Source organism: Alexandromys fortis, unplaced genomic scaffold (genome assembly GCF_014885135.2).
Source record: "Alexandromys fortis isolate MF-2015 unplaced genomic scaffold, M_Fortis_MF-2015_v1.1 scaffold_739, whole genome shotgun sequence".
NCBI classification, from domain to species: domain Eukaryota; kingdom Metazoa; phylum Chordata; class Mammalia; order Rodentia; family Cricetidae; genus Alexandromys; species Alexandromys fortis.
The window spans coordinates 1-14,260 of NW_026068603.1; the positions used below are offsets into that span (position 1 = coordinate 1).

The following is a 14,260-nucleotide window of genomic DNA, read 5'->3' on the forward strand; positions in this document are numbered from 1 at the left end:
CTCTGTAGACCAGGCTAGTCTCGACCTTATAGAGATCCACCTGCCTCTGCTTCCCAAGTGCTGGGATTAAAGGCATGTGCCACCACAGCCCAGCAATCTCTGTTTTTCTTATTTTAAGCCAGATATATTATCAGATCCTTTCACATCAAGAGAAAATAATACAATAACTATAATGAAAATGTCAGAGAAGCAATAGTAGAACTGAGGTGTCAGAATAATTAGTAAACTTGGAGGTCTAGGTCAGTTGAGATTATCCAGTCTGAGGAACAGAAGATTTTTGAAAGACTGGAACAATGAACATAGCCCAAGAAACATATCAGACTTCACCTAGCTTAGCAACATGCATAAAGATTTTTACATTTGAGTCATGGATGTTGCTCAAAACTAACGGCAAAACATTAATAATCTTTGTGTCTAAGAAGTTTGATGAATGGTATAATCTCAAAGAGATAGCAAATACAAGATTGGGAAGTTGTATGTGCGTGCTAAATTAAACATATTTTAATGTTTTAGTATTAGTCATACTGGTTGTCTATTATTCTTCCTTAACGAAAACAGATCTAATATTGGAGGGAGCATTTTAAGTGTGGAGCTAGATCAAAACAGAATTAAGTTAATGAAGACAGTATATCTTTTTTGAACATCCGTCTGAAGAGTCAAAGAGTCAGGAGTAACCAGTAAACAGTCGGTAAGGTGGGTAAGGTGGACTTGAGTTGGAACAAGGACTAGAGTGGAGATGCATGTTTGGGGAATAATTGGTATTTAAAGGGAATTAATAAGAATGAGGTCATCTGGGGATTGGGAGCACCACCACGTGGAAGAGGAGTTAGGAGACTGAGGACAGAAACCCTGGGAACACTAACCCTTAAAGTGCAAGCTCAGCTTCCTGGCGGGCACCAGCCCCAGGCTCTGTAGTTAAGCAGAACTATTGCAAAGTGGGATTCAGAACTGAGTGTTCTCCGCAAAGCCGCTTACCCCCTCCAAATGAGCTGTCACAATTAGTGAGAATGGACATCTTACAGGGATCCTCAGAGAGGATAGCCAGGTAAAGCAATTGGAGTCAGGAAGCCCTTCCCTCCTTTTCTTGGCTGGTCTACTCCATTCTCCACACTCCCCCTAACTGTGTGTGCATTTCTTACCAGATCCTCTGGAGATGGGAGGTGGGGAGACAATTGGGGGGTGGATTTAGCTAGGGTGACGATTTGCTCACGTGACTGGCTTGGTGCCCACGTGGGCACCAGCCCCCGCGCCAGCTAGTCTTGTTGTGGCTACCTGTACCCAGCACCCGCATTCGCATAACACCATTTCCTTGAGCTGTCCTGGTTACTGTGAGCCCTGAGAAGGCTCACAGGTCTGTCCAGGGGTTCCTCAGGTCAGTACAGAAAATCTGGCTCTGCCCACAAAGCCTGACAGGGGCTGGTGGGGGTGGCAGCAGGAACCAGCAGCAGCGGGAGGGGAGGGGGGAAGGAATCGGATAGATTGGTGAGGAGGGGACATGCGGGCGGGGCGGGAACAGAGAGCAAGGAAGACCCCGCAGCCAGCTTTCTTCCCTCACCCCATCCTGAGCTGTTTTAGAGCGGGAGGGGGATGAGGGGGCCCGCAGTGCGACGGTGAGACGCGGATGTGCTCTGAAATGATCCACTCACACTCCAGGTTAGGAAGACAAACTGACCCGGACCAAAGGGAGGATGGGGGTGGGGCAGGCTGCCTCCAGAAGCCGGGGGGGGGGGCGCAGAGTAAAACGGAGTTGGGAGAGCATCCCGATTTGGTGCCCAAGGCCTGAGAAGAAATGGCGGCTGGGGTATGCGGGGGCGGGGGGGTGTGACGGAGGAAAAGGTTGGGTGATGCGATGAGTATGGGCTGCAGGACAGGCTCCCAATCTCTGTGCATCTACTGACCACAGAACCCCTGTCCCTGTGCTGTGTCTGCAGGTCTGCCCCTCTGTTGTTCCCAGCGCATCGTGACATCTGAAAAGGAGGATCGACCTGCCCAGGATCCCTGCAGGTCAGTGGATAATGGAAACATGGGCACGATTTGGGACCCCACTGCCAGTGCCCTCCCAAGCTGTCCCATGTAACACGCACAGAGCTGGCACTGAAGGAACACGGAGAAGGTGGCAGGACCTGTCATGGCATGGCTGTCTCAAGGGTGGAGGAGGGGTGCAGGCAGAAACCATTGGAGGGCTAGGACATGGGGACCCCACGAAAGGGCCAGATGCAAAGACAGATGTTAATGAGCCTGTATTCTGCCGATATCTCCGTCTCTCTCACACATCTCTCCTTTCTTCCTGTTTCCCCACCTTTACTCTCAGGACAGGAAAAGGAGGGAAATCTTGACATGGAAAAACTCCGCGATGAAAACGAAGGGAAGCTGGAAAAGGAGGGAAAGCCAGAAGTTGAAGTAGAGTCTGACGATGAAGAAAAGTCGGATGCGGAAGAGACGCCCGACAAGAAAGCAAAGCCAGCACGCGAGGGCAAGCTAGAGGAGGCAAAGCCAGAGGAGCAGGGACAACCACAGGATGAGGGGAAGTCAGAAAAGCAGGGGAAGTCTGAAGGGGAGGGTAAGCGCCAAGGGGAGGGCAAGCATGATTCCCAGGCAAAGCCAGCCAGCGAGGCGCGGGCCGCAGAAAAGCGCCCTGCTGAAGATTACGTGCCGCGGAAAGCCAAGCGAAAAACAGATAGGAGCACAGAGGATTCTCCCAAGAACTCCCAGGAGGACTTCCANGGCAGAGAATGGGAGGTTTTCCCTGGTTGCCAAGAGATGCTGCGCAGGATGCTCTAGTCCCCCGGGGCCAACGGGGAGTCAGGGGAGTGAGGGGCGGAGGAGGCAGGGGCCAGAGGGGCCTACATGACATCCAGTACCTTTAATGCCTTTGGCCTTTGATTCTGATTGCTCAGATAAAAAAGACCACAGCTGGCTCTGCTTTCCCTGGTAGATCCTCGCCAGGCTCTGTGCTTCAACCTTCAGCCGAAACTCTGCTTTAGGTATCAATGTCCTTACCAGCAGCCTTTTGACCCAACTACAGTGCTTTCTGTCTTTTAGTACAGGATTTCCACCCATGTGCATGAAAAATATGTTCATGGTACATTGTAAAACCGAATAAACAAAGCAGTTTTCAGAATCACCGATATAGAATCAGTTTGTTTTTTTAAGAATGTAAATGTGCTTGCATAATGCATCTGGGCATAAAGACTCTATGGACTTGTGCACATTAAACAGCTAGCAATGGCTAGTTATAAGACAAATACTAATAGGTCTCATGTGTATTCAAAAATTAGCCGTACTACCTGAGAGTTGGGGACTTCTTGCTATCCCTTTACTGTTTGTCCATCCTGGGTCTTTTTTTTTTTTTTTTTTTTTTTTTTTTTGGTTTTTTGAGACAGGGTTTTTCTGTGGCTTTGGAATCTGTCCTGGAACTAGCTCTTGTAGACCAGGCTGGCCTCAAACTCACAGAGATCCGCCTGCCTCTCCCTCCTGAGTGTTGGGATTAAAGGCCTGCACCACCACCGCCTGGTTTTCCTGGGTCTTTTCTAACATTATCAGTGGGCACTGTTGTCCCTACCCATGTCTCCCATTCTATAATCCCTCCATATGTGTTCCTTTTTGCTTCCTTACTTCCTTCTTTTCCTGACTCAGTTATCTCTGGTTTACTAAAGAATATGCACTACATATGCCACAATATGTTGAAAGCTAAAATGTGACAATAATACATGACAAGCAATTAAATGTTGAATTGTTTGAATGAGCTTACAAAGACAATGGCATTTTAAATGCCCATTGTTAAATTGGTAAAGTTCGTGTTATCTCTGGTCCTCACAGCTAAAAGACCCAGTGTGCCACTTTAACAGATCCCTTACTGCAAAGCAGTCTTGTCATCTTAAAATGAGCAAGGAATTTGCCTCCAAACACTTTCCAGTTGGTCAGATGACATGCTGGAGGAATGAGCTGTATTGTTGCCGTCCCCCACCCTGTTTAAGGCATTTAAAGAGAAATAGCTTCTATATCACTCCCGTGCAATAGCAAGAGCATTGATAAAATCTGACACTTAGGAGAAAGGTCAGGTAGTTCTCCACTATGCCCAGGCACAATACCAGGTAGCATAAAGGTAAGGACTAAGAATATCATGATGTCTTCTGGGCACTGTGACCTTTTTCGTAGGCCCAGTAGTGGTGATAGAGGCTTTAAGTTGCTACTCAATACTCTTGAGTCACTGGTAAGCCACTGTTCACCAACTCTTTACTAATATACAAGTGAATAAAGCCTTGTTCTCCCTTTGGATTGCTGTCACCAATTACTTTGCATATTCCCTTTGCTTGGACCTTCGTATATGCTTTTTAGGGTCTTTTGTGAAAGAAAATGATTACCTGTGTTTCATTGATTTGTGTGTTTTCATAAACTTAACTATTATCTTCATTACATTTATATATTACAGACTACACCAGGAAAAATTATCTATAACAGTTGTTACGGCTGTTCTTGTGGTTTAATATGCTACATGCAGAGTTTTTTTCTAGTTTGTGTTTACTCTGAAGAAACTCTCATAGATCCTTACCCTTAGCACCTCAACAGACCAAGCAACACATTTGTTTTAAATCCTTATTAGTGATCACAGAGTCCATGAACCACATCATCAATATCACCTAAGAGGTAGGTAGAGACAAAACTACTGCAGTTGGGATGCAAAATAAATGAAAAAATTTAATTAATTAAAAAATTGGGCCCAGTTGGTGATCTTTCAAGGACTGAGGGCATACATTTGAAAAGAATATTGTGATAAGGACAACAGCTTCTTCCTGTCTCTTCTCTTTTCTGCATCTGACTAGTCATGAGGTGAATGAGTCCCTTCTTTCACTTGTTTTATCATGAGGGATAGTGTCACCATAGGCCCAAATCATTAGAGCCAACTGACCATGAACTAAAACTACACAAGCTATAATCCAAGATAAAGGTTTTCTTTTTTCTTGGTATTTTTATTAAGAAATTATAAATAAAAAAATTAAAAATTAATGATGAAAATATTGGAGAAATATATTTGTACACTCATAAAAATACAGATATCAAAGATATTTATGTGAGAATTAACTATTATATAGCCAATTACTATGCTTAGTGGCTCAAAAATACTTTTTTTTAGCTTATAGGTCTGTAAGTCAGAAGTCTGACATCTCATGATATCATTTTCTTCTCAAAGTCTCACAAGGCTGAAATCAAGATGTCAGTGAGACTATGATTGTGATATGTTGAATGTAATTGGCCCCCATAGGCTCATAGAGAATGACACTATTAAGAGGTATGGCCTTGTTGAAGACTGTGTAGCCTTGTTGAAGGAAGGTGTCACTCTGGGGGTTGGCTCTGAGATCTCTTGTTGGTGGGGTTTTCTGTCCCACCCAGATCCAGCAGTTATTAAGTCCCAAAGAAATCATACAGAGATCTACATTAGGTTGTAAACTGATTGGCCCATTAGCTCAGGCTTCTCATTAACTCTTATAACTTATATTAGCCCATTATTCTTGTCTATGCTAGCCACATGGCTCGGTACATTTTTTTCAGGGAGGCAGTAACATCTTGCTTCTTCTGTGGCAGGCTCACAACTGCTGAGGAATGGGCTTCTTTCTTCCCAGACTTATCCTTTTCTCTTTGACCCACCTCTACTTCCTATCTGGTTGTCCCACCCATACTTCCTGCCTGGCTACTGGCCAACCAGCATTTATTTAAAATATAATTGACAGAATACAGACCAATGTCCCCACCAGTCTCTTATCCTCAAACTTCCCTCAGAATGACTTTCAGACCATTTCTTGTTACCTGCAAGATGTAGGAGTCTCAGCTGCTTCACCAGCTCCAAGTCTTCTTGCACACCAACATGCTTCCCACCATGATGATAGTGGACTGAGCCTCTGAACTGTAAAGTGAGCATCCCAAGTAAACATCTTCCTTTTGAAGAGTTTTTCTGGTTGTGGTGTCTCTTCACATCAATAGAAATCCTAACTAAGGCAGTAACCAACCACTCTCTGATTAGATGTAAGGCCCTCTCCATGAGATAGAAGCTGTGAATAAAACAGCTTGGACAGCCAAGAACCTGAGACTGGACCTAGGGGAACCTAGACATGGGCCTAGGGGAAAACCAAATACTCTGTTTTTCCAAAGAACATAGCAATAAAATGACTACCAACGACATTCTGCTATACCCATAGATCAGTACCTCCAAAAGCAATCTTCAGAAAATCTTCTTTTTTGCAGTAGATGGAAACTAACACAAAGACCCACAAATGGACGATGTAGAGAGAGCGAGGGGTTTTGGAGCACTCAGTCTTAAACACTATGTCTAAAAAAACCCCATCTTCTCAGTGCTCAGAAAGCTATGCAAAAGAGAAAGATTGTAAGAGCCAGAGAGGATGAGTGACTCTCAGGAAACAGTGTCTTCCAAACACAAAATGACCAAGCACACATGGACTCACAGAGATAGACTGTGGCAGCATGCACAAGGCCTGTACAGGTTTAAGCCTAACTTTTCCCCAGCACTGAGTGGGGGACATAGACATGGTTTCTTACTTCTAACCAAGAAGCTATTTGCAATTGATATCTACTTGCAAAGGGAAAACTAATTTTCTCCAGTGGAGTTCACTAGGTATATTAACCACACTGAAGGCTAGGAGCCATGCTCAGAAGCAGATGATGGACACAAAACAAACTCAATAGTAGTTTTGTGGACTTTTTGTCTCATATTGATTTTTGGGGAGCACTTTTTTGTCTTACTTTTGCTTAAAATATTCTGGTTTCTAATTTTGTATGGTATTTTGTGCGTATGTGTACATGTTTATTTTTCTTATGTTTTTTCTTTGTTTTTGTTTTCTTTTAATTTCTGTTTATTTGTCTGCCTTTGTTTTCTGAAGACAGAAATAAAGTGTGTGGAGTTTGGTGGGTGTGGAGGTGCAGAGGATCTGAAAGAAGTTGTGGGAGGAGAAAGCATGATCCGAATATAATGTATGGAAAAAACTTTGTTCAATAAAAAAGAAAATTACCTTAGTATGATTGAGTACTGTGATTTTCATATCTTTTTGTTGACTCATTGATGTTTGTAATTAAAACATTCAATTTTATCCTACGGCATACTTTCAGGAAAAAAAAAGTGATTTTAGTGTGTTTTGCTATTTAGACATAATGAAAATTTCCTAAATGATTATTTGTGTTTACCAGATACATTCCCTCAATGTCTCTTTCTTGCTATATTTTGAAATAATCAAGAAGACACCAGCATATCTTATCAGAGCTTTGTGTGCTGTTTGCCTCTGTTAAATAATGCAATTTATCATGAATTATACATCCGACATAAGCAAAGAGACTGTTTTTCTAGCTTGTATGCCATTAAATTTAGGTATCTCTGTTCTTCCAGTTTCAAGAAAATGTTCCTTACATTAGTTTGTTCCTCACAATCAGGAGCTTTGAAGTGCAGTGTTTTAGTTAGGAACTCCTTATATAGCCTTGGCCTCAGCTTGCTGCATAGACCAGACTAACCCCAAACTTGTAACACTAATCCTGCTTCTGCCTTGCAACTGCTGGGATTGTCATGTGCTATCACAGTGTGGAAGGAACATGTTTTCATTCATAGTAGATAATGACAAGGATGCTCCTCAATTTCTCCCATACTTATTTTCTAGTCACTTTTTCAAGTCACTCAGATATTTGGTACTGAGTAAGTCAGACAACACTTGATAGTCTGGCCATTTGTTTTTAAGAAAGTTCTGATAAGCAATCACCACAGATACCAGTGGATCAAGGCTCTTCTATTCAGCATTTAGTTTCTATTACTTGTTGGAATAGCACTTACTTTGTCTCAGATTTTAAGGCCTGCCACTGGACTTATATTACCTAGTATTGCTTAATAATTACTTATTAAAATAAGATCAGGTAGTCCAATTTCACTGTATAGTTCATCACCATCATCTCCAGTCCACAGAGGCCCACAGAAATCTTCAGTGATTCTGCTGACCTTCTCACCTGCTTAGTTTTTAATAACTTAGGGGTATAGCTACAAATACTTCTTTCCTGTGCATCAGGGTTTATTTTTTCCCTACTGTTGTCCTTATATTACTGAAAAAGCCAGAGAAGGTTAAACGTTTAGTCAGCAGTGAAACCACAATCCTATAAGGTATTAAGCTTGGTCCTTATCTGTGCTTGCTGTATCTGGAGGATGTGGAACCCCTTCAAACCTGCCATAGAACCATCCTTGAGCTGCATATGTCCTTAGCTTTCCACAGCTTCTTCTCTATGCATATTCTTTAGTGTCTTCGGATGAGCACAATTGCTCTTTAACGTTTTTGATAACGTTATCTCACTTCTTAAGTGACGTAGTCACTTATTCCCCAAATGCTTTAACCCACATGGACTTCATTTCACACCTTGGTGGTGGTTATATTAATAGTTGTGGTATGTCCACTGACCTCTCCTAAAACTCCTCGACACTTTTCTGATCTTCAAGGAGGCTTATTTTTCCTTTAAAAAATAAGTAACACATTCCTTGAGTAGTTCATCGTTGAACATGCATGTGAAAGACAGAGGGCAAGCCTTAGAAATCCCTCTTATGAAAAAAAAAAAGAAATCCTTCTTATGGTGAAGTCGGTGCTAATGGGCATTTAAAGAGTGGTAATTTAGTGGGTAGCCATTAGGTGAAGGGGGATGTCCTTTGAAAGAATTCTCTAGTTCATGTGGGAGAGAGTCTTTGGCAGATTTTTAAAAGGATTCTTATGAAAGCCTAAGTCCAGTCACATCAAGCTGTCCCTAGCTTCCTGTCTAATATGTATTCACTTGTTCCTCAGCACATTCCTACCACTGCCATCACACAACACAGAAGGCTGCATTAATAAAGATAACCTGCTTTTGGAGGTAAATAATGAGTTACTTTGTTTTTAAAATTACTTTGTCTTGGGTTAATATTGTAGCGATAAAATCTGTCTAATAAATATGTGGAGTATTTCTGATATCTATTAGTGTAGCCAAGAAGAGCATAGCAAGAAACAGGGGCTGTAATAACAACCCTCCAAATCTTAGTCAAACTGGCTCTCTTTTAGCAAGCAGTCATTTAGCTGCTCTACTTGCCAGAATGAGACCAGCAGAGTCCCTATGACAAAGGGCCAATGACAAAGTATACATAAAAGCAACTTTTCCAGAATTTATCTAGGTCTTACAACGTTTAAAGCTATAGTCACCTCTGTTGAATCCAGGTTTACACAAATTCCATTGTAGACCTAGAACTACACAAACTGGAAACTTTGTAGGTTGTATTGGTTGTATAGCCCCTGCTATGAGAGATATCTGATAGTTGTCTGTCCAGAGAAACTTTCCCATGTAAGGAAGGACTTAAAATAAGAAAAAATAAGTCACAAAATGGTATATGCATAATGATTGTGGGTTATGCCTTACCAAATAAGTTAGTGTTCTATATTCATGCTGTTATCCCCAACATTGATTTTCTAACTGAAAGAGTGGTATAAATAATTGGATCTTATCATGCTGTTTTGTGGTTTTCTAATGCTTCCTTTGGCATTTTCTTTACCTTCTAAGCCTCAGGACCAGGACACATTCATATGGAATCGGTAGCAATAGACCTTTAGAGTACATCCCCAAATTTACCCATGCAATCCTACTATTTTCTACGGGGTAGTGTCATAGAAGTTTCTTTTGTTATCCTGTCCACCCACTGTAAAAACTGGTTTAAAATACAGATGATACTATGCCCACCTACCGGTGTCTACCAGGTTTAGAAAAATATCTGGAAGACATGCAAGTACACCTAAAAGTTTAAGAGTCAAACACAGGCAAAAATATTTTCATTGGATAAAACCTGAAAGCATCATTGAATTTTCCCAGTAGCTTCTGCCAATAAAATGTAAACAAACTATAGTTATTTAGGACTTCTAAGGTATTTGTAAATTTTATACCCCACTCTGCTAAAATTGCCCATCTCTTAACTTTGTGGAGATGAGGCCTGGAACTAAACAAACATACTCAAGAGCCTTCTGGTTCAACCAAGACCCTGGTGAGGCAGACCAAGAACCGTGTGCTCCTGTATACCAGGGTATGCTCGCTTTCGAAGTTAGGATCTCTGACAGCCACAGTTGGAGTCTGTAGCAAAAACAACCTGAACAGACACTAAGGGAGAAGAAACTTAGCGTGACAATTGCTAGTCACTGAACTTGGAGCAGGTAAAACCTATCACTGTTGAGTGATAGTAGCGATGGAATATCCAGTGAAGGGATGGTCTGAAGGCCTTCTAGCTAAGGCCCTTTCTGGAGCAGTGCAAACTCAGAGTGGCACAAATACTTAAAAGCATAGCTAAGTAGGTGAAAATGACAGCACGTTTCAGGGGCTGAAGAAATGCTTGCCAAAGACACAATATGTTAAATTAAAAAAAATTCTTGGTGACAGGGGCAAACTACATGCCTGTGATTTGTTGGTTATAGAAGCAATGGAGGTGACCTCCCCAGCACTGCATACGGCAATGGTTCTCAACCTTCCTAATGCTGTAACCCCTTATTATGGCTTGTCATGCTGTAGTGAACCCCAACCATAAAATTATTTTGTTGTTACTTCATAACTGCAATTTTGCTACTGTTATAAATCATAGGGTAAATATCTGATACTCAGGATATCTGACATGTGACCTCTGTGAAAGGGTCATTTGATCCCTTCTTGTGAGTCACAACTCACAGGTTGAGAACCACTGATACAAGTTGTTGGCACTTTAGTTTTACAGCAGAACTGAGTGATAAGTCTCTGTTGCTGAAGAAGTCAGATGCTTTGTTTGCAGAACATGGGAAAATTAATCTGAGACTAAACTGGAAGATCCCACCATAGTGGTCAGAATGTGTAGTGCCAAAAGTCACTGGATACCCAACTTCTTGGGGTGAATTGTTACCAATGGCCCTGTTTATCTATTGGCCTGTTTGTTACATTTGTAGTACATCCTGTGGAAAGTGCCCTCAATGCAACAGTTACAAAATTATTACAGTTGCTGGAAAGCACACTCTGATTGGATTTTATGCCTGCTCCACAGAAGGGGACCCAGGATTGATACTGTGATAAATCGCACAGAACCCATGTGTCTGGGGAAGGCAGTAATAGTTCCTGAAGGTGTAAAACCTATGCTTCTTCATTATTGCAAGCTGTTTGTGATAAGGTGGGAGTGGGCAGTAGACTCCAACTTTGCCTATGTCTCTGCAGGCTGCCACTGCCCACTGACCTTCAGTAATTCTGGTAGGTCACCCCTCCTCTTTATGTATCACTACAATCTGGGAACAACAGAGGCAAAGACCCGCAGACAAGATACAGACAAGATACAGGGGCTCTCAGTGAATCTTGGTATCTGCCCTAATCCAGGACCTGGCCACCCAACTATTTCCTTTGCATCCTACCCCAGTCCCATGGACTCCAACCTCCACTTCTTTTTCTTTGTTACATAAAATTTGCAGAGTATTTTAAAAGAATTTCATTCATGAACAGTGTATCTGCATCATTTATACCCCTTGTTCTCCTTCCTCCATCTCCTACAGTAACCCCCTTCCTCTCAATTCCATGTTTTTTTTTATTTCATTTTTATACACATCAATCCCAATTTGTGCTGACATGCATTCCTGGATGTGTTGGCTTCTGGTGAAGTATGGTAGATGTAGATGTATCACGGGCCACACCCTTAAAGAAAACTGACTTTCCCTCTTCCAGCAGCTATCAATTGTCAATAGATTCTTGGCTAGGGGTGGGACTTCATGCCTACCATCCCATTCCATGCTGGTATTTGGTCTGGCTTGAGCTTGCAGGCCTTTTGTTGTTGTTCTTAAAGATTATTTATTTGTTTTTTTTTTGTGTATTGGTGTTTTGCCTGCATGTATGTTTGTGTGAGGGTGTCAGATCTTAAAGTTACAGACAGTTGTGAGCTGCCATGTGAGTGCTAGGAATTGAACCCTGGTCCTTCAGAAGAACAGCCAGCCATCTCTCCGGCCCCCAAGCTTGCAACTCTTCTGTGTGATGTCACAACCACTTTGAGTTCACATGTGCAGTTGCCCTGTACTGTCTAGAAGACACTGTTTCCTTGTACTCTCCACCCCTTCTGACTCTTACCACTGCTCCTTCTCTTCCACAATGATCTCTGAGCCTTGGGAGGAAGGCATATGCTATAGATGTACCAGCTAGGGCTGAGCATTTTGAAGCCATTTTAACCCTTCCAGTTCTAATATTCCCCATCAAGCCTTTATAGCACTAAATTTTATCTCCATGCTCTGGAAGTGCTCCAACATATTATCTTCTTACTAATTTCTTGACCTGTACAGGTAATCCAAATGAAACACACGTATCTGGAGATTCAAATCTAACTCCAGAAATGAGAGAAAGCATGCGACACTCGTCTTTCCTTAGTTACCCTACTCAGAATGGTTGCTTCTAGATCTATACATTTATTTGCAAGTTTCACAATTTCAATGTTCTTAATAGCTGTGATATGGGATTTCCCTCTGTATGCTATGATTACCATTGATAAATAAAGGAACTGCTTTGGTCCTATAGCAAGCTATAGGAGAACAGAGCTAGGCGGGGAAAACTAAGCTGAATGCTGGGAGAAAGGAGGCAGAGTCAGAGAGAAGCCATGTAGCACCACCAGAGACAGACACTCGTTGGAATCTTGCCGGTAAGCCACAGCCATTTGGTGATACACAGATTAATAGAAATGGGTTAAATTAAGATGTAAGAGTTAGCCAGTAAGAAGCTAGAGCTAATGGGCTAAGCAGTGTTTTAAATAATTCAGTTTCTGTGTGGTTATTTTAGTTCTGGGCAGCCCCCTCCTTGCTACATAGCTGAACAATATTCTGTTGTGTAAATTTACACAGTTCATCAGTTGATGGGCATCTAGGTTGTTTCCAGTTTCTGGCTATTGTGAATAGAGCAATAATGAATATGGATGAGCAGGGATACCTATGGTAGGATATGGAGTCCCTTTGGATATATGGCTAAGAGCTGTTGTATAGTTGGATATTGAAGTAGATCCCAGTTTCCTGTGGAACAACCACATGGATTTCTATAATGACTGCACAAGTTTGTACCCCTACCAGCAATGAGTAAGTGTTCCCTTTTCTACATCCATGCCAACATTTGTTGTCTTTTTGTTTATTTGTTTGTTTGTTTAATCCTAGCCATTCTGACTGGGTTAAAGTAAAATCTCAAAGCAGTTTTAATTTTAATTTTCCTGCTGCTGGGCTCAGCTTCATCCCTTCCATTGCTGGCCTGGATTCCCAGACAGATACATGCATTGGTGACTGAACTGAAGAGATCTGGGACAGGTGTAGCTGTCTTTGGGCTCACAGAAGATTATTTGTCATTTGGATTTTCTGGTGACAGAGTGAAGCTTTTAATGTTTCTGTGGTGAGAATCTGTTTGAAGGGTCTGCCATCATAATAAAGCACCCTTATCAAAAGCAACACAGAGGAGAAAAAGGTATTTTTTGACTTACAATTCAAGGTTAATGTAAGGCAGCATATTAAAGCATCACACCCACAGTGAAGGGCTCCTTTGTTAGTTTTCTCTTCTTTTCTACAGCTCAGGTCCAAGCCCACAAAATAGTGCCACACAAAAAGGGTTGGATCGTCCTACCCATTTACAAACAAAATAATTCTTATGGGACAACCTGATCTAAACAATTTCTCAAATGAAGCTCTCCTCTAAAGTGGTTCTTAGGAAGAATTGCGCCTACTTTGGTTTTAAGTGGTCCATGTGAGTGAGTATGGTGTCATCAAAGAGCGTGCTGCCAATACCTGCCCTTCCACCTCAAATCCATACCTCAGAGAGACCAAGAAGTTGTAGGCATGATAGGTTAGGGAGTGGAGCTCCCCAAAAGGAGAAAGAGAAGGCATCATACCCATAGATGTTTTTACTGGTTGCAACTTATAGTATTCTCTCTGAGAAGCCTTCCTTCTTAAATACCCATTATCACCAGGTATATGTATTATCAGGACTGAAGAAAGATTGAGAAAGTGGATGTGGAACAGAACGGGAAGCTTTGTAGCTCAGAAGCAATAGCAAAACAGGGGAATTTAGTATGAGACTTCACCCAAATAGTAAGACTTTGAGCCAAAACGGTACTGGGTTAGTATAACACTTCCTCCAATCCTTTGGAAAGAAAGACTAGATTCCTATTAATGATCTGTGGAGAGCAGGTCAAGCAGATGAATGTTGTTAAATTGGGGGCGTATCCCCAGCCCCTGGTCTGGGAGTTGCT

At 42.1% G+C, this 14,260-nt stretch overlaps 1 pseudogene; it reads left to right on the plus strand.

The window, feature by feature from the left end:
- The first annotated feature begins 1,542 nt into the window (after nucleotides 1–1,542).
- Nucleotides 1,543–3,112, plus strand: LOC126495901 (transcription elongation factor A protein-like 3; annotated as a pseudogene).
- The last annotated feature ends 11,148 nt before the right edge of the window (nucleotides 3,113–14,260 follow it).